This window comes from Ranitomeya variabilis, chromosome 2, assembly GCF_051348905.1.
Source record: "Ranitomeya variabilis isolate aRanVar5 chromosome 2, aRanVar5.hap1, whole genome shotgun sequence".
Taxonomy (NCBI): domain Eukaryota; kingdom Metazoa; phylum Chordata; class Amphibia; order Anura; family Dendrobatidae; genus Ranitomeya; species Ranitomeya variabilis.
This window is the reverse complement of record NC_135233.1, coordinates 308,417,523-308,437,081: the sequence shown is the minus strand read 5'-3', so window position 1 is coordinate 308,437,081 and position 19,559 is coordinate 308,417,523. Positions and strand designations below refer to the sequence as shown.

At 41.5% G+C, this 19,559-nt stretch overlaps 1 protein-coding gene across 2 annotated transcripts in view; it reads left to right on the top strand.

The window, feature by feature from the left end:
• The first annotated feature begins 4,064 nt into the window (after positions 1 to 4,064).
• The window catches only part of LOC143805674 (neuronal PAS domain-containing protein 2-like), a 163,513-nt gene continuing 148,018 nt past the window's right edge, over positions 4,065 to 19,559 (top strand). Inside the window, exon 1 of one of the 2 annotated variants that reach the window (XM_077285214.1) lies at positions 4,065 to 4,147. The gene's annotated coding sequence lies outside the window, so the exon portion shown is untranslated. The other variant, XM_077285213.1, reaches the window with a different exon arrangement.

Below are 19,559 nucleotides of genomic sequence, written 5' to 3'. Positions count from 1 at the left end.
ATCTCCTCTGCCCGTGTCCAGCTTTCTACCCCCATGTCCAGCATTCTGCCCCCGTGTCCAGCATTCTGCCCCTGTGTCCAGCATCTCCTCTGCCCCTGTGTCCAGCTTTCTGCTCCTTTGTCCAGCATTCTGCCCCTGTGTCCAGCATCTCCTCTGCCCCTGTGTCCAGATTTCTGCCCCTTTGTCCAGCATTCTGCCCCTGTGTCCAGAATCTCCTCTGCCCCTGTGTCCAGCTTTCTGCCCCCTTGTCCAGCATTTTGCCCGTGTCCAGCATCTCCTCTGCCTAGCTTTCTGCCCCTTTGTCCAGCATTCTGCCCCTGTGTCCAGCATCTCCTCTGCCCCAGCGTGTCCAGCATTCTGCCCCCGTGTCCAGCATTCTGCCCCCGTGTCCAGCATACTGCCCTGGGCCCCCTCCTCCCCCCCCCCCCCTGGATCGCCGCTACCCAAAAAAAAAAATACTTCTTACCTGGCCATGTGCTCCTGCGGCGGGCGAAGGTCACTTCCTCCATGCAGGTGGAGGACGCACTCGCCGGAGGCTGACGACGTCAGACGCCAGCGAAGTGCGACTGCGCACTGCGGCCGCTCAAGTCTGCTGCCAGCCTCCGACTGGCTGGCGGCGGCTGTTAACTATTGACGTGCGGGCACGGGCCCGCACGTCAATAGTGTGCCGCAGCCCCTGCAGGGGGGGCTTGGTGAGCAGATTAGACGGGGCCCGATGCGGGCCCCTTCTGCCCACCGGGCCCCATACGCCAGTCATGGCTGTAATGCCCTGATGGCGGCCCTGGTTGGGATTAGGGTTAGGGGTGTAGTTAGGGTTGGGATTAGGGGTGTGGTTGGGGTTAGGGGTGTGGTTGGGATTAGGGTTAGGGGTGTGTTTGGGTTAGGGTTTCAGTTAGAATTGGAGGTTTCCACTGATTAGGCACATCAGGGGCTCTCCAAACGCAACATGGTGTCCCATCTCAATTCCAGTCAATTTTGCATTGAAAAGTCAAACGGCGCTCCTTCCCTTCTGAGCTCTGCCATGCGCTCAAACAGTGGTTTACCCCCACATATGGGGTATCAGCGTACTCAGAACAAATTGCACAACAACTTTTGGGGTCCAATTTCTTCTCTTACCCTTGGGAAAATAAAAAATTGGGGGCGAAAAGATCATTTTAGTGAAAAAATATGATTTTTTATTTTTACGGCTCTGCATTATAAACTTCTGTGAAGCACTTGGTGGGTCAAAGTGCTCACCACACATCTAGATAAGTTCCTTAGGGGGTCTAGTTTCCAAAATGGTGTCACTTGTGGGGGATTTCAATGTTTAGGCACATCAGGGGCTTTCCAAACGCAACATGGCGTCCCATCTCAATTCCAGTCAATTTTGCATTGAAAAGGTCAAATGGCGCTCCTTCCCTTCCGAGCTCTGCCATGCGCCCAAACAGTGGTTTACCCCCACATATGGGGTATCGGCGTACTCAGAACAAATTGTACAACAACTTTTGCGGTCCAATTTCTCCTGTTACCCTTGGTAAAATAAAACAAATTGGAGCTGAAGTAAATTTTTTGTGAAAAAAATTTAAATGTTCATTTTTTTTTAAACATTCCAAAAATTCCTGTGAAACACCTGAAGGGTTACTAAACTTCTTGAATGTGGTTTTGAGCACCTTGAGGGGTGCAGTTTTTAGAATGGTGTCACACTTGGTTATTTTCTATCATATAGACCCCTCAAAATTACTTCAAATGTGATGTGGTCCCTAAAAAAAATGGTGTTGTAAAAATGAGAAAATGCTGGTGAACTTTTAACATCCAAAATTGTGCTGATGTAAAGTAGACATGTGGGAAATGTTACTTATTAAGTATTTTGTGTGACATATCTCTGTGATTTAAGGGCATAAAAATTCAAATTTGAAAAATTGCAAAATTTTCAAAATGTTCGCCAAATTTCCGTTTTTTTCACAAGTAAACGCAGGTAATATCAAATAAATTTTACCACTGTCATGAAGTACAATATGTCTCGAGAAAACAATGTCAGAATCACCAGGATCCTTTGAAGCGTTCCAGAGTTATAACCTCATAAAGGGACAGTGGTCAGAATTGTAAAAATTGGCCCGGTCATTAACGTGCAAATCACCCTTGGGGGTAAAGGGGTTAAGGAGAACTGAACAGTGTCTTATTTTTTCCCTGAGAGGGTGGATCCCCACAGCCACAAAGACTCTACTGTACGCTATTTTGTTTTTCCCATTATGCCAGATGGGCCGTGTTTATTTACTTAACTTTGCACTGGTTTATGGTTTATGCAGTACATTTTAAGAAACCAGTTGAAAACTTAAATGGTAAGTGTTCCTGTGACTACCTCTTTGAGCAGCTTAGTGAGTCGATCTACTACAATGTCTAAAAAGGACGAATATTGCCAGGACAAAGGCTACACAGTGTCCAAAGTGACTCCGTCAACTTCAGTGAAGTGAATGGCTCTGCTGGGGCCCTTTCGGAGTTTTTGTCGGAACCTCTCATGGTCAGCAGAGAGCATTGGGTGGCTAATTTCACACAAGCGTGTAAAAAAAAACAGAGTTACATCCAGAAAACTTTTTTCCTCATTTGTCATCCATTTGTACTCCATATGCAATCCGTTTTTGATACATCAGCAGTTTTTAAAAATGTACAAGGTCAAATACAGTTTTCTATGCCAAAAGAATTCAAATATATCCGTAAAAATGAGATGTTATAGGCTGGCTCCATGTGCCATACAATTTTATTGAAAGTCGCCCATAGATTTGAATGGGATGAGTCTTCTCTGACATGCAGAAAAAAACTAGTGCTTGCTGCATTTTTTCCTGTGCTGATTTGGCCTGTGAAAAATAAAAAACTCTCATCTGCACTGCCCCACTGAATAACATTGGCCTGAGCGCTGTCTGTCTGCTGTTTTGTTTTTTTTTTTCGTTTTTTTTTTTTATGGAGAATACAGTTGTGTGAACTTGGCCTATATGTATGAGCCTAGCCTAAGGGCTGTCATATGTTTTCACACTCAGCTTTTCCAGAAATAGATAAAACTGAAAAAAAGTTTAAAAAAAATTGGACAGAAGATTGAAGGTTTTTATTTACTGATATTTCTGGCTTAAAACAAAACAAAACAAAAAATAACTAGATAAATAAAAATATTACAAAGATAATTTATAGATAATTTAATAGATAAATATATAGCAATAATAATAAATATATAATATAAACCATAAAATCTATGTACAATTGAGCTCAAAAGTTTACATACCCCGGCAGAATTTTTGCTTTCTTGGCCCTTTTTTCAGAGAATATGAATGATAACACCAAAACTTTTTCTCCACTCATGGTTAATGGTTGGGTGAAGCCATGTATTGTCAAACTGCTGTGTTTTCTCTTTTAAATCATACTATATATGTGTATATATATATATATATATATATATATCTCATATATATATATACATATCATATATATACAAATCATAATATGTATATATATATATATATATATATATATATATATATATATGTATATATATATATATATATATATATATATATATATATATATATATATATATATACATATGTATATGTATATACTTATGCAAAATCTGGATATTTTTTGTTTTGGGGGGACTTTGCACCCAATTTGCATTTTTTCTATTGTGCTGTTCCATTTTTCACTATCTACATATTTATCTATATTATATATCTATTATTAATTCTATAATCTCTATTATGATCTATCCCTTATCTCTCTGTCCTTTCTGTGTTTCTGTACATGCAGCAGAGCAGTACAGGGCAGCCGTGGCTGTGGCGGGAGCCTCTGGTGCCAGGACAGGTTGGCAGAGGGGCGGCATGGCGCTGGGCAGGCTGCCGTGAGGGGGCTGCAGGAAGGAGCACCATGGCAGCAGCGGCGGCGGCGGCGGCAGGAGCCGGCGCAGCTCTCCCTCTCCGGTTGCTAATGATGTGACCTAGTTTCTGCAGTAGTTGCTGCTCGGTGCTGTGCTCCAGCCTCTCACTCCTCCATTCACTCCCTCTTCCCCACTGCACACACACAGAGGCCGGGAGGAGGAGCAGCCTGAGCACAGCTACCAGTTACACAAGCAGCGCTGTCCTGCAGCCCTCGGTGCCCTCCCTGCCCTGTCCTGGCACTGGCACAGGTGACCACTAGTAGCAGTGGGGCAGATTTGGGCGCCCCCTCTCTCCCACCCTCAGAGCTCTGGGATTATTCTGTGGCTTCTCCTTATTACTGGATACTTTTTGGGATACTGAATCATGATGACATGTTGAGATTGGGTTTTGTGGCTTGCTGGCTGTTGGAATTAATCCTTGTCCTGCTACAAGGAGTCAGGATCAGCATTGTCCCAGGGTCCTGGCATGGCAGTGCCACTGACTGACTGCGCCAATTAATCCAGGGTAAGTGCTGGGGGTCTGTGCTGCTATCCCATGGGTATTTGGGGAATGAAGGAGCAGATTATGCCAGAGGGGTCCAGAGTCCCCTGCTTCTGGCATCATTAATGATAGTAGAGGTGGACAGTAACTTCTGCTGCACTACTTCCACCTGCTGTTCTGCTCAGCACCATTGTGTCCTACAGGAATGTATTGGTTGGTGCTGTGGGGATCCATCACTTCTGCCACAAAAGTTGTGTTTGGCTGAAACTTTTTTAAAAACTTTTTCTGACCTGTAATAGCACCGCTCTGTACAAGTCAATGGAGAGAGTGGTAATGGGACATTATTATAATATTGTCTAAAAAGAAAGTTGCCAAAAGTGGCATTGTGGGACCCGAGTCGCGCAATACTGGCGTCGTCTATGCCTTATTAACATGTAATGTTGCTTTTCCTGTTTTATATGCGTAAGATCTTTCCATTGCATTGGCATTGCCAGGCTTATTATGCCCACAAACTAAACCATATATTTGGAAGGGTGTGTCACTAGTTATTATCACTGAGGGTCCCTCCACTGGCTCTAACATTGTTGTTCTAAACTAAGTGGGTCCTAAGTCTTTAAACCACCTTGACCCCATAACTTGGAAAATCCCACTCCTCATAGCTGCATGTTTATTGGCTTAACCTACTTTGTGGTCTCAGAGCCAGGACCTTCTTCGGTGATGGCAGCAATGAGGTTCCAGAGATCAATTGTAAGTGGATTTCATCACTCGAAGGCAGAATATATCTTTAAGGGGATGGAATCCAGTTTTTAGTTGTTGTGTGTGGTTATATGTGACGGATTACTGACATATCACCAGGAACCTTGATTACATCTACGTTTATTGGGAATTTTCCACTCCTAAACACATCAGCACTTGCCTTTTTACGTGTCTTTGATGATTACTATTATTTTATTTTTTAGCCTGATAAACACACCTCTTCTTGGACTTCATCCCTGCATCCTGGCATTAAGATAAAGATTGCTTTAATTAGTAGAGCTGGTTACAGTTTATTACTAAACAGGCTGGATATAAAAAAACAAGAAGAACTTTGGAAGAGTTAGTTTCAGCCGCGGTCGGTATTGGGAAATAATTCTACTTGGCGAATGTACCTGCGTTTAATTGTAGTGCCAACAAGCCTGGTCCCATAACTTGAAAGCAGAGTACAGAGGGCACATTGCAAATGCTTTATTTATTACATTCCCTGTCGTTGTTACAAGCGTTCTCCAAGAAGAGGTCTAGAATAAAAAATACTGTTTTATTATAGTATAGCGCTTTCTGTTGTTTTTTATTTAATAGTACGAGAATAGGACGATTAAAGTATGAACAGATGTGAAGATCATCAAGTAAAATTCTACATTTTATGTTGTGCTTATTCTACTTAGTTTCTAAAGACCAATAAATAACAGTGATATGAATGAATCGGGATGAAGGAAAGTTATAGTTCATGGGTGAAATATGGAAACAAACCTATTTTTTGGTTTATATGGTGACTTCCATATACAATGGGGGACATGCTGAACAGGATGCATAAAAAGTTTATCTAATCCAAGTCAGATTTCAAAATAATTCATCATATTATATCTGTTCCCCATCAGATTGGTCTAGATCAGTGTTCCCCAACTCCAGTCCTCAAGAGCCAACAACAGATCATGTTATCAGGATTTCCTTAGTGTTGCCCAGATGATGGAGTTATTGCCTGTGCAAGTACTGTAATTATCTCCAAGGTGATATCTCCATTATCTCCATACTAAGGAAATTCAGAAAAACTGACCTTTTGGTGGCTCTTGAGGACTGAAGTTGGGGAACACTGGAAAGCCCCGGTCTGTCATGGACTCTGTCCATTTAACGTGTAGTTTTGTTCTTTCTTATATTGGATCGATGTTCTCTTTTTCTTACACATGACATTTGCACATGTTAGAAGAGAACATTGATGAGGCTCTGTGACCTCCACCAAACCACGGTGCACCAAGACATGGTGCTCCATAATGTGCACCATACTGCTGCACGACCAACTCTATCTTCACCCATCCCTTGTAGACTGTGAGCCGTAGCGGGCAGGGTCCTCTCTCCTCCTGAGTCAAGAGCCATGGAATAAATAATAATATTGTGTCCCATAAATCCCATAAGCATCGTTCAGACCGCTTGATTTGACAATTCAATTCTGGAAATCTCTAACCTGGCAAATTAGTTTTGGTGCTTTGGTGTAATTTTGCAGAGAAAATGCGGAAGCGCTGCATTTTTTTCTTTGCAAGTATCTGCACCAAAGTACGCAATGACAATCTGTGCTGATTATTGCATTTTGCATTGTGTTTTTTTATAGATTTTTCCATGTTGTGATACAGTTTGTAAGATTTCACACGTTTTTTTAAAGGGAACATATCAGATGATTCATGCTGTGCAAACCAAGGGCAGCATGAATCGCACCCTGGCTGCACGATCTCTCCAGTGATCTGCTCCGCTTTTTCAGAGAACATATACTTTGAAAATGGTGGATCATAGCCGGAGATGAGACTTATCTGGCGTCACCGTGGGCCGGCGTCTCCCGGTGCTGCTCTAGGTGATTGACAGCTCTTTCCCTATGTGCACTCAAGAGAGAGACCAGTCAATCACCTGCAGAGGTTCTGAGTAGAGTGGGCCGGGGCGGCACCACCCTTTTTTTTTTAAATAATATACCTGTCTGCAATCATGCAGTCAGGGTGCTATTCATAATGTCCTTAGTTTGGGCAAATAGTTCCCTTTCAGTGCACTCAGATTTTGTACTTCAAAATGGAATTATATTTTTTACCTTTATTTTTACGTATTTTTTCATGCTCCCCATAGAAGCCTATAGGTAAAAAATGCACCAAAAATGTACAGTTCCAAAGCAGTCGTTTTTCTACACAACAAATGTAGCAGAAAAATTCAGCGCTTACGCTATGTGAGAACATGGCCTTAATTAAACTCTATTTTTTAACTTAGTGGCAGCCCCTCATAGAAACCCACTAAGGTTATTTTCTTATGTGTCACGTTTCTTATATTTATTCTCACTCACTGCCTGTGGCCTTCCAGCTGTTCTGAGACTACAATTCCCAGCATGTCTGGGATGTAGTCTCACAAAAACTGGAGGACACTGTACAGCCTACGTTTCATACACTTCTTCGTTGAAGTCTCCGAGAAGAGGCCCATCACAGAATCCGCCATTTTCGCAAATGAAAACCCATAGCATGCTGCCTTTTTTTTATGACGTATCATAATGGAAAGTCAACGGACCCTATGTTAGACAGTGAGGTCTGTTGCATGCACTTTAGAGTGTTTCTATTCTTAAAGTCCACTCTAGAGATTTTTTTTATTATTATAGAGCTGGAGTGGTATCACTAATGTAAATTCCCTGCCCTTAGCCTCATACTTATCAGCCTCTATTTTCATGTTTTATCAGCGCTGCTCCAGTTGGTCTCCACCAGCAGTTTGTGACCTGCCGGATCGCTCCAGTGTTTGCTGGGTGATCCGAAAGTCACAACTCAATGTAAGTCTATGAGAGGTAGGATGAGGCCAGAATGAGGATCTCATAGACTTAGGCCAGGATCACACATACGTGAGATACGGCTGAGTCTCGCAGGTGAAAACCCAGCTCTGGCGCCGGCACTCCGGAAACCCCCCAGAGTGCCGGTGCCAGAGCTGGGTTTTCACCTACGAGACTTGGCCGTATCTCACGTATGTGTGATCCCGGCCTTACACTGAGAACTTGTGACCGTTACCTCTGACTTCTGGTCAGTCAGAAGTTGCGGTCACAAGAAGGTGGCATGGGATGGGAGCGGCGCCGGGAAGAGCAGAAGACAGCGGCTGGTAAGTATAAGACTAGGGGCAGGGATTAGTATCACCATACCTGTTCTGAAATTAATAAAACACAGTAGTGGTGCTTTAAATGCTTCCTTTTAATTTTTAGATCAGCAAAAATATAACCCATTTTTATATCTATATTAAGTATACTGTACATATATTTACTACATAACTAACATTTTTTTAATTTTCTATCTTACTTAGAATTAGTGTATTTTATTTATTTCTCATTTGCGCATGAGGAATTATTGTTCTCCGGAGATTTCTTATTCTTCTATTTATGCTAATTAAATAATTGAAGATAATTTGGAGCAAAAAAAATACAAATTAGCAGGTAACACTTTCATGTAGATTTTATTCAAATTTCAAGAGCATTTTGTTCCCATTATCTCTCCCCTTTGTGAATGTCTGAAAAAGTGTCAAATTAGAATTTCAGCTGTTTCTTTCCTTTCTTTGCTCATGAATCACTTAAGCTGTCAGATATTATGGATCCATAAAGACCTGTATAAAGACTACTCCCTCCTTAAAAAAAAGTAAAATGATTTCTTTCTATTTATTTTTTTTTTAAGTTTCCAAGGACTGATTAACATGGGCATCTGCAAAGAAGTTCTGTGAAGTGGAGGTGTAAACTAGACAATAATGGCACAGCGCTAATATTTTAATAGAGGGATATTTTTCTTTTTTTTTTTTTACATTAATTTTTAGTCTGTATTCAGCAGACTGTGAGGCCCTGGTATGAGTTGGCATTAAAGGAGTCTGAAAGTAATGGGTATGCCTCTTAGGTATGCAGTCTCTCTGCCCATAGCTTGGCATGACGCAGCAGGGTGTAACAGGCCATTCCTAAGGTGTGCTCCTCTTACCACAAACAAACTAAATAATAACCTATTCCTTTTGTCAGGTGGAGAATACCTGACATCCACACACTTTTGTGATATAATTTCCGCACTGAGAATGATAAGATAGAAACTTGGATGATATGTAAGAAATAAACAAAGTTTTCTTTGTCTATGAGGCACCCTCAGCTGGTAGTGCTGTATGGCACAGGTTAGTACTCTTGTTTAGTTTTTTCCTCCAGGAAAGATTTAATGAGGATCTGAGATTTTTTTCTCAGTTATATAATTTTTCTATCTAAAAATCTTGGGTAGAGATGAGCGAACCCAAACTGTAAAGATCAGGGTTCATACTGGACACCTAGTATCCGGTGCTGTACCCCAAACACTGACTTCTTCTGGAAGTCCGTTTTACAGTTCAGGAGGTCAAGGAAGAGAAAGAGAGAGACAGACATTGATTTCTATGTGGTTCGGTTTCAAGATCGGGTAGAGTTCTGGTACCCGAACAGAACTTTGGACTAAAGTTTGGTGAAACCCAATGAACACAAACTTCCTTGGATCCTCTCATCCCTAGTCTTAGGTAAAAATCCATTGCAGTTCACTTTACTATAAAGCTCCCCCATAATTAAATGGGTTGACCACTACTTTTTTCTTGATGGTCTATATCTGATTGGTGAGGGTGTGACACCCGGCTCCTCTGACGATCAGCTGTTACGCGCACCAGCAACTTCCGGAAGTTCTTGAATGCTGCTTGGACTCAGATGTTCTGTGATTTCTATAATGGCCACGGACTAGTACTGCATATCCACCCCCTATATTCATGTGAATTCAATATTGGATCTGTATCACCCGGCCACAGACACTGTAGTTTTGATGGAGCTGCTATGTTTCTGCAGCATCCGAGAACCTATGGCTGGTGCGGGTAATAGCTGATCGGCAGGGGTGCTGGGTGTTGTATCACTATCAAGTAGATATTGATGGCGTAGTAGTAGTTGACAGTTCCTTTCAATTTTGTTTATATTATCAGCTATATATTCCAATTAGAATTGTGCAAAAAGATTCACAGGACCCTGGTCCAGTAGTCAGATTGGTAGTCCATGGCCCCTAGACCACAGCCCTGTGAACCTACCTGTAATTGCCAATATCCCCCGCTCCTCTTTTCATCAGTAGTCACGATGCAACATTATAGGTGCCACATGTCACACGCATAACGTAAACATAAATATTTGTTTCATAAATATGCTCCTATTCCTGATAAAATTGTGAAGCATCCTTTTTTGCCATGCATGCATTGTACGGTTCCTCTATTATTCCTCATGGAAATATATATGTATGTATGTATGTATGAATGTATAAATTGACTGTTGGGTGTTACTGTCCCCCTCGCCTTTGGAACATGTCCCTATTCCCTCTGACATCATTTTTGGACATGTCCCTATTCACTCTGACATCATTTTTGGACAAGTCCCTATTCACTTTGACATAGTTTTTTGGACATGCCCCTATTCACTCTGATATTGTTTTGGACATGTCCCTATTAACTGTGACATCATTTTTGGACATGTCCCTATTAACTGTGACATCATTTTGGGGCATGTCCCTATTCACTCTGACATCGTTTTTGGGCATGTCTCTATTCACTCTGAAATTGTTTTTGGACATGACTCTATTCACACTGACATTGTTTTTGGACATGTTCCTATTCACTTTGACATCGTTTTTTGGACATGACTCTATTCACTCTGACATTGTTTTTGGACATGTTCCTATTCACTTTGACATCGTTTTTTGGACATGACTCTATTCACTCTGACATTGTTTTTGGACATATCCCTATTCCCTCTGACCTCATTTTTGGGCATGTACCTGTTCACTCTGACATCGTTTTTGGACATGTCCCTATTCACTCTGACATCGTTTTTGGACATGTCCCTATTCCCTCTGACATCATTTTTGGACATGACTCTATTCAGTCTGACATTGTTTTTGGACATATCCCTGTTCACTCTGACATCGTTTTCGGACAAGTCCCTATTCACTCTGACATAGTTTTTTGGACATGTCCCTATTCACTCTGACATCGTTTTTGGACATGTTGCTATTGACTGTGACATCGGTTTTGGACATGTCCCTATTCACTCTGACATCGTTTTTGGATATGTCCCTATTAACTGTGACATCATTTTTGGACATGTCCCTATTCCCTCTGACATCATTTTTGGGCATGTCCCTATTCACTCTGACATAGTTTTTGGACATGTCCCTATTCATTCTGACATCATTTTTGGACATGTCGCTATTAACTGTAACATGGTTTTTGGACATGTCTCTAATCACTCTGATATCATTTTTGGACATGTTCTTTTTCACTCTGACATCGTTTTTGGACATGTCCCTATTAACTGTGACATTGTTTTTGGACATGTCCCTATTCATTGTGACATCGTTTTTGGACATGTCCCTATTCAGTCTGACATCGTTTTTGGACATGTCGCTATTAACTGTGACATGGTTTTTGGATATGTCTCTAATCACTCTGATATCGTTTTTGGACATGTCCTTATTCAGTCTGACATCGTTTTTGGACATGTCCCTATTAACTGTGACATCGTTTTTGGACATGTCCCTATTAACTGTGACATCATTTTTGGACATGTCCCTATTCCCTGTGACATGAGACTTTGCAGGGACAAATCCATGCAACAAGGGTCGTGGTAATGCCAAGTTGTCAACTTATTCACACTTGTACAAGAGGAATAATGGCACAATGCGGAGTTCCAGAAAAAGAAGCTCCAACATTGTTATGCGTAGGCATTACAAGTATACAGTTATATGAAAAAGTTTGGGCACCCCTATTAATCTTAAGCTTAATGTTTTATAAAAATTGTTTTTTTTGCAACAGCTATTTCAGTTTCATATGTCTAATAACTGTTGGACACAGTAATGTTTCTGCCTTGAAATGAGGTTTTTTGTACTAACAGAAAATGTGCAATCTGCATTCAAACAAAATTTGACAGGTGCATAAGTATGGGCACCCTTATCATTTTCTTGTTTTAAATACTCCTACCTACTTTTTACTGACTTACTAAAGCACTTTTTTTTCTTTGTTTTGTAACCTCATTGAGCTTTGAACTTCATAGCCAGGTGTATGCAATCATGAGAAAAGCTACTTAAAGTGGCCACTTGCAAGTTGTTCTCCTGTTTGAATCTCCTCTGAAGAGTGGCATCATGGGCTCCTCAAAACAACTGTCAAATGATCTGAAAACAAAGTATTCAACATAGTTGTTCAGGGGAAGGATACAAAAAGCTGTCTAAGAGATTTAACCTGTCAGTTTCCACTGTGAGGAACATAGTAAGGAAATGGAAGAACACAGGTACAGTTCTTGTTAAGGCCAGAAGTGGCAGGCCAAGAAAAACATCAGAAAGGCAGAGAAGAAGAATGGTGAGATCAGTCAAGGACAATCCTCAGACCACATCCAGAGAGCTGCAGCATCAACTTGCTGCAGATGGTGTCACTGTGCATCGGTCAACTATACAACGCACTTTGCACAAGGAGAAGCTGTATGGGAGAGTGATGCGAAAGAAGCCGTTTCTGCAAGCACGCCACAAACAGAGTTGGCTGAGGTATGCAAAATCACATTGGGAGAAGTCAATCTCTTTTTGGAAGTAGGTCCTGTGGACTGATGAAACCAAGATTGAGTTGTTTGGTCATACAAAAAGGCGTTATGCATGGCGGCAAAAAAAACACAGCATTCCAAGAAAAACACTTGCAAATTTGGTGGAGGTTTCATCATGCTTTGGGGCTGTGTGGCCAATGCCGGCACTGAGAATCTTGTTAAAGTTGAGGGACGCATGGATTCCTCTCAGTATCAGCAGATTCTTGACAATAATGTTCATGAATCAGTGACAAAGTTAAAGTTACGCAGGGGATGGATCTTTCAGCAAGACAATGATCCAAAACACCGCTCCAAATCTACTCAGGCATTCATGCAGAGGAACAATTACACTGTTCTGGAATGGCCATCCCAGTCCCCAGACCTGAATATCATTGAACATCTGTGGGATCATTTGAAGAGGGCTGTCCATGCTCGGCGACCATCAAACTTAACTGAACTGGAATTGTTTTGTAAAGAGGAATGGTCAAAAATACCTTCATCCACGATCCAGGAACTCATTAAAAGCTACAGGAAGCGACTAGAGGCTGTTATTTTTGCAAAAGGAGGATCTACTAAATATTAATGTCACTTTTCTGGTGAGGTGCCCATACTTATGCGCCTGTCAAATTTTGTTTGAATGCAGATTGCACATTTTCTGTTAGTACAATAAACCTCATTTCAAGGCAGAAACATTACTGTGTCCAACAGTTATTAGATATATGAAACTGAAATAGCTGTTGCAAAAAAAAACAATTTTTAGAAAACATTAAGTTTAAGATTAATAGGGGTGCCCAAACTTTTTCATATAACTGTATATTAAAAAAAATTGGTCAGCAGAGCGGTCAGCTCCTCTTGTACACAATCAGGCTACTACATTATTGAATAACACTGGGCCAAGTGCAGTCATATCAAATCTATATTTTAAACAGACAGCACTCGGACCGACAGTACGGTCATGTGAATGTGAGTCTTTTAATAAACATCCATAGTTTGCTTTGACACAAACTTATTTTTGGTGCCGCCTATGTAAAACTCAGGCCACACACGGACACACAGGGTCCACTATTAGCCTATGTACTAGTGCAGACTGGCTACTTTTCACATGGACCTCAGAACTGTGTGAAAAAAAATATTGCAGCATGTTCTAGTGTATGCAAATAGCAGGTAACTCCAAAGAAAGCGGCACACGGAGCCAGTCAGGTCCGCAGCTGGCCGCTTTATCTGGTTCGATAATTTCTACCCTGCTATAACCTTAGACATACAGTGGATATTACCAATTTTCTGCAAAAAAAGGGACATGTCCGATTTTGAGACTTATTTGCTGATCAAAATTGCCTATTCAAATTAATGGGTCCATGAAAAGAAAGGATGGCACATGGATGTCATCCATATGTCATCCCAATATCAGCTGTTTTTTTACCATTTAGTAGGAAACGTTTAGGGAGGTTGGAATTTTGTAAATTTTTGCCAGATTAAAAAAATGTATGCCACACTTTAACAAAATGGTTGGAAAATGGTTTGTTTATTTTCTTGTATGAAAAAAAGATTTGACATCTGAGTGAGGCCTAAGGCAAGGATCCCCAGCCTTTTTTTTCACTTTCCTATATGACAGTTATGGTTGAGCTTCTTTGAGCTTTGAAAGGAAAAAGTCCTCCAAAGCTACGCTCCACCGGGAGGACTCTGGGCAGTTATCAGCTAGTATATATTATTTATTAATATCTATATAAAGTCATACCACAGAAAAACACATCTATTATTATTACTATTATTATTAATTATAATACTACAGGAGTCTGAGACTTAGAAGGCTTTGGAGGTGTACATGGGCAGTAGATATGAATGTAGTGCCAAGTATGGTTCTGGTACAAGTAATTTTGATGTTATACCACATTGGTGCCACCAGTGGCCGATAGTATCTGGAAGATCCAAAATCTAGAGTGCTAAATAACTGAGAACTGGGAGCCAAACATGTCTCAAGCCACTGGATGGGGACAACTGCTCTACCTGGTATGATGTTTCAGTAATAGACCCTATACTATATATGAGGAATTAGTCAAGTTGTTTCAACTGATGACCTCTTTCTCTATTAAAGGCAACAGAGCAATCTGTAAATGTCTGCCGGTCTTAAAACCTCCCCCCATTGATCCCCTATTATAGCTGCAGGAATTTCCAACCTAATCAGGCATATGGACATGGGATGCGGTAATGAGACAAAATGAGACAGCTTTTTAGTATTTGTAATTTAGTTAGGGGACAGATATAAAATTATCTTATAATATATTTATTAATATATTTCTCTATAGGTAGAAAGCTCGCTGGTCATTTATCAATAGGTAGAAGGCTCACTGGTCGTTTATCAATAGGTAGAAGGCTCACTGGTCATTTCTCAATAGGTAGAAGGCTCACTGGTCATTTCTCTATAGGTGGAAGGCTCGCTGGTAATTTCTCTATAGGTGGAAGGCTCGCTGGTCATTTATAGGTAGAAGGCTCGCTCGTCATTTCTCTATAGGTGGAAGGTTCGATGGTTATTTCTCTATAGGTGAAAGGTTCGCTGGTCATTTCTCTATAGGTGGACGGCACACTGGTCGTTTCTCAATAGGTAGAAGGCTCGCTGGTCATTTCTCTATAGCAGTGTTCCCCAACTCCGGTCCTCAAGAGCCACCAACAGGTCATGTTTTCAGGATTTCCATAATATTTCACAGTTGATTGAATGCTTGCCTGTCCAGGTGATGCAATTATCACCTGTGTAATACTAAGGAAATCCTGAAAACCTGACCTGTTGGTGGCTCTTGAGGACCGGAGTTGGGGAACACTTCTCTATAGGTACAAGGCTTGTTGGCCATTTCTATATAGGTGGAAGGCTCGCTGGTCATTTATAGGTAGAAGGCTCGCTCGTCATTTCTCTATAGGTACAAGGCTCATTGGCCATTTCTTTATAGGTGGAAGGCTCTGTGGTTATTTCTCTATGGTACAAGGCTCGCTGGCCATTTCTCTATAGGTAGAAGGATCGCTGGTCATTTCTCTATAGGTAGAAGGCTCAATGGTCATTTATCAATAGGTAGAAGGCTTGTTGGTCATTTCTCTATAGGTGGAAGGCTCGTTGGTCATTACTCTATAGATGAAAGGCTCGCCGGCCATTTCTCTATAGGTGGAAGGCTTGACGGTCATTTGCCTATAGGTGAAAGGCTCGCTGGTCATTTTTCTATAGGTAGAAGGCTCGTAGGCCATTTTTTTACAGGTTGAAGGCTCAATGATCCTTTCTCTATAGGTAGAAAGCTCGATGGTCATTTCTCTATAGGTGAAAAGCTTGCTGGCCATTTCTCTATAGGTGGAAGGCTCGATGGTCATTTCTCTATAGGTGAAAGGCTTGCTGGCCATTCCACTATAGTTGGAAGGCTTGATGGTCATTTATAGGTGAAAGGCTCGCTGGCCATTTCTCTGTAGGTGGAAGGCTCGATGGTCATTTCCCTATGGGTAGAAGGCTCGTTGGGCATTTCTTTATAGGTTGAAGGCTCGATCATTCCTCTATAGGTAGAAGGATCGCTGGTCATTTCTCTATAGGTAGAAGGCTCGATGGTCAGTTGGAAGGCTCGATGGTCATTTCTCTATAGGTGAAAGGCCTGCTGGTTATTTCTCTATAGGTAGAAAGCTTGATGGTCATTTCCCTATAGGTGAAAGGCTTGCTGGTCAGTTCTCTGTAGGTAGAAGGTCTGCTGGTCATAGGAGAAGGCTTGCTTGTCATTTCTCTGTAGATAGAAGGCTTGCTCATCAATTCTCTATAGGTAGAAGACTCACTGGTCATTTCTCTGTAGGTAGAAGGCTCGCTAACACCTCCCCAGACGTCCACGTTTTGTCCAAGGGAAATGTGAGTGATGAAGCCCATTGGCTACAGCACACATGTGACGTTACACTGTTACGAGAACGTCTGGAGACCCAGTGCTGACGTCGCTGGAATGGCACCGATGAGAGAGGTGAGTATAAGGTCTTTGTATTTTACTTGGGGGACTGCAGCATTTAAGAAGGGGTTTGCCAAATAGTGGACAACCCCTTTACAACAAAAATGCCAACAGAATCTTTGTAGAATATTTGTTTGATTATCCCTTCTTGTTATCCACGAGACAAGAGCAAACACTTTCTTGAACAATTTGTGCTGCTGTAGACTTCAATTAAAGTGTATAATTGAATGCAGTATTCTAGCTCTGGCCATAAGCTTCAGTGTAGTATGTTAGCTAGCTTGCTTTGAAGATACAAACTATGATACATGTTTGGGGCACTTTTTAAGAGATATGTCAAAGAGAAAAACTTCACTTTACGCTGTGGAATATTCTCCCATGATGGAAGAAGACAAGTTCCCACTACAAAAAAGACAAGACTCCTTTCAATTCTGCTAAAGGTGTCTGCAACCTGGACCAAAAAAAATGACAAGACTGTCATCCACTAGTACAGTGTGGACCAGGGCAAGAACCAGGAGTGGGTTTTCACACTTCTAAGTTACATGGAAGCAAAGATGACAGATCCTCTTTGGTGTAAATGACGCTGCAGTTTCGTGGACTAGGGGAGATACAGTGGGGCAAAAAAGTATTTAGTCAGTCAGCAATAGTGCAAGTTCCACCACTTAAAAAGATGAGAGGCGTCTGTAATTTACATCATAGGTAGACCTCAACTTTGGGAGACAAACTGAGAAAAAAAAATCCAGAAAATCACATTGTCTGGTTTTTTATCATTTTATTTGCATATTATGGTGGAAAATAAGTATTTGGTCAGAAACAAAATTTCATCTCAATACTTTGTAATATATCCTTTGTTGGCAATGACAGAGGTCAAACGTTTTCTGTAAGTCTTCACAAGGTTGCCACACACTGTTGTTGGTATGTTGGCCCATTCCTCCATGCAGATCTCCTCTAGAGCAGTGATGTTTTTGGCTTTTCGCTTGGCAACACGGACTTTCAACTCCCTCCAAAGGTTTTCTATAGGGTTGAGATCTGGAGACTGGCTAGGCCACTCCAGGACCTTGAAATGCTTCTTACGAAGCCACTCCTTCGTTGCCCTGGCGGTGTGCTTTGGATCATTGTCATGTTGAAAGACCCAGCCACGTTTCATCTTCAATGCCCTTGCTGATGGAAGGAGGTTTGCACTCAAAATCTCACGATACATGGCCCCATTCATTCTTTCATGTACCCGGATCAGTCGTCCTGGCCCCTTTGCAGAGAAACAGTCCCAAAGCATGATGTTTCCACCACCATGCTTTACATTAGGTATGGTGTTTGATGGATGCAACTCCGTATTCTTTTTCCTCCAAACACGACAAGTTGTGTTTCTACCAAACAGTTCCTGTTTGGTTTCATCAGACCATAGGACATTCTCCCAAAACTCCTCTGGATCATCCAAATGCTCTCTAGCAAACTTCAGACGGGCCCGGACATGTACTGGCTTAAGCAGTGGGACACGTCTGGCACTGCAGGATCTGAGTCCATGGTGGCGTAGTGTGTTACTTATGGTAGGCCTTGTTACATTGGTCCCAGCTCTCTGCAGTTCATTCACTAGGTCCCCCCGCGTGGTTCTGGGATTTTTGCTCACCGTTCTTGTGATCATTCTGACCCCACGGGGTGGGATTTTGCGTGGAGCCCCAGATCGAGGGAGATTATCAGTGGTCTTGAATGTCTTCCATTTTCTAATTATTGCTCCCACTGTTGATTTCTTCACTCCAAGCTGGTTGGCTATTGCAGATTCAGTCTTCCCAGCCTGGTGCAGGGCTACAATTTTGTTTCTGGTGTCCTTTGACAGCTCTTTGGTCTTCACCATAGTGGAGTTTGGAGTCAGACTGTTTGAGGGTGTGCACAGGTGTCTTTTTATACTGATAACAAGTTTAAACAGGTGCCATTACTACAGGTAATGAGTGGAGGAAAGAGGAGACTCTTAAAGAAGAAGTTACAGGTCTGTGAGAGCCAGAAATCTTGATTGTTTGTTTCTGACCAAATACTTATTTTCCACCATAATATGCAAATAAAATGATAAAAAAACAGACAATGTGATTTTCTGGATTTTTTTGTCTCAGTTTGTCTCCCATAGTTGAGGTCTACCTATGATGTAAATTACAGACGCCTCTCATCTTTTTAAGTGGTGGAACTTGCACTATTGCTGACTGACTAAATACTTTTTTGCCCCACTGTAAATGAATGTGCTCCAGGCAAATTAATTTGTCAATTTGCATGTCAAATAAAGTGAGACTGGATTCAATTTCTAAAAAAAATTGACTCAAATTGTCTACTTTTACTCTGTAATGCACATATTATGTAATGTTGTCATTCTTTGAGCATAACTACCAAGTTGACAAAGTGAAGGGCATTGAAAGTTTACAGTGTGATTCTCCCTATTTGAGTAAAAAATGTATACCGTGGGTAGTAGGCGATAGTACGCGGCACTCCGAAGAAATGAGTGGGTGCCCAAGGGTTCAAATCCATAACAGTAAGTAGATGAAAACTCAGCACATAGGTAGGTGAAATGAAGAAAGAATATTCATGCCATCTAAAATATTAATGTTTAGATCCTATGTCTGAACCTTCATCAGAACGATGCTGATTGTGTGGGGTGGAATGAACCAAGGATGTAGGTGCTTCACAGCGCCACACAGCCAATGACATACATTGCACTCTCCATAGCACTGACAACATCCTTCGTCCATTCCAACTCATGCAATCCTCATCATTCTGATGAGTGTCCAGACACAGGACCGAAACGTTAATATTATTTTGGATCCATTGGATTACATAACTAAATCTCCTTTCTTCATTTCATCGACTTGATGGCCAAGTTTTCATCAATATACAATGGGTAGTCGT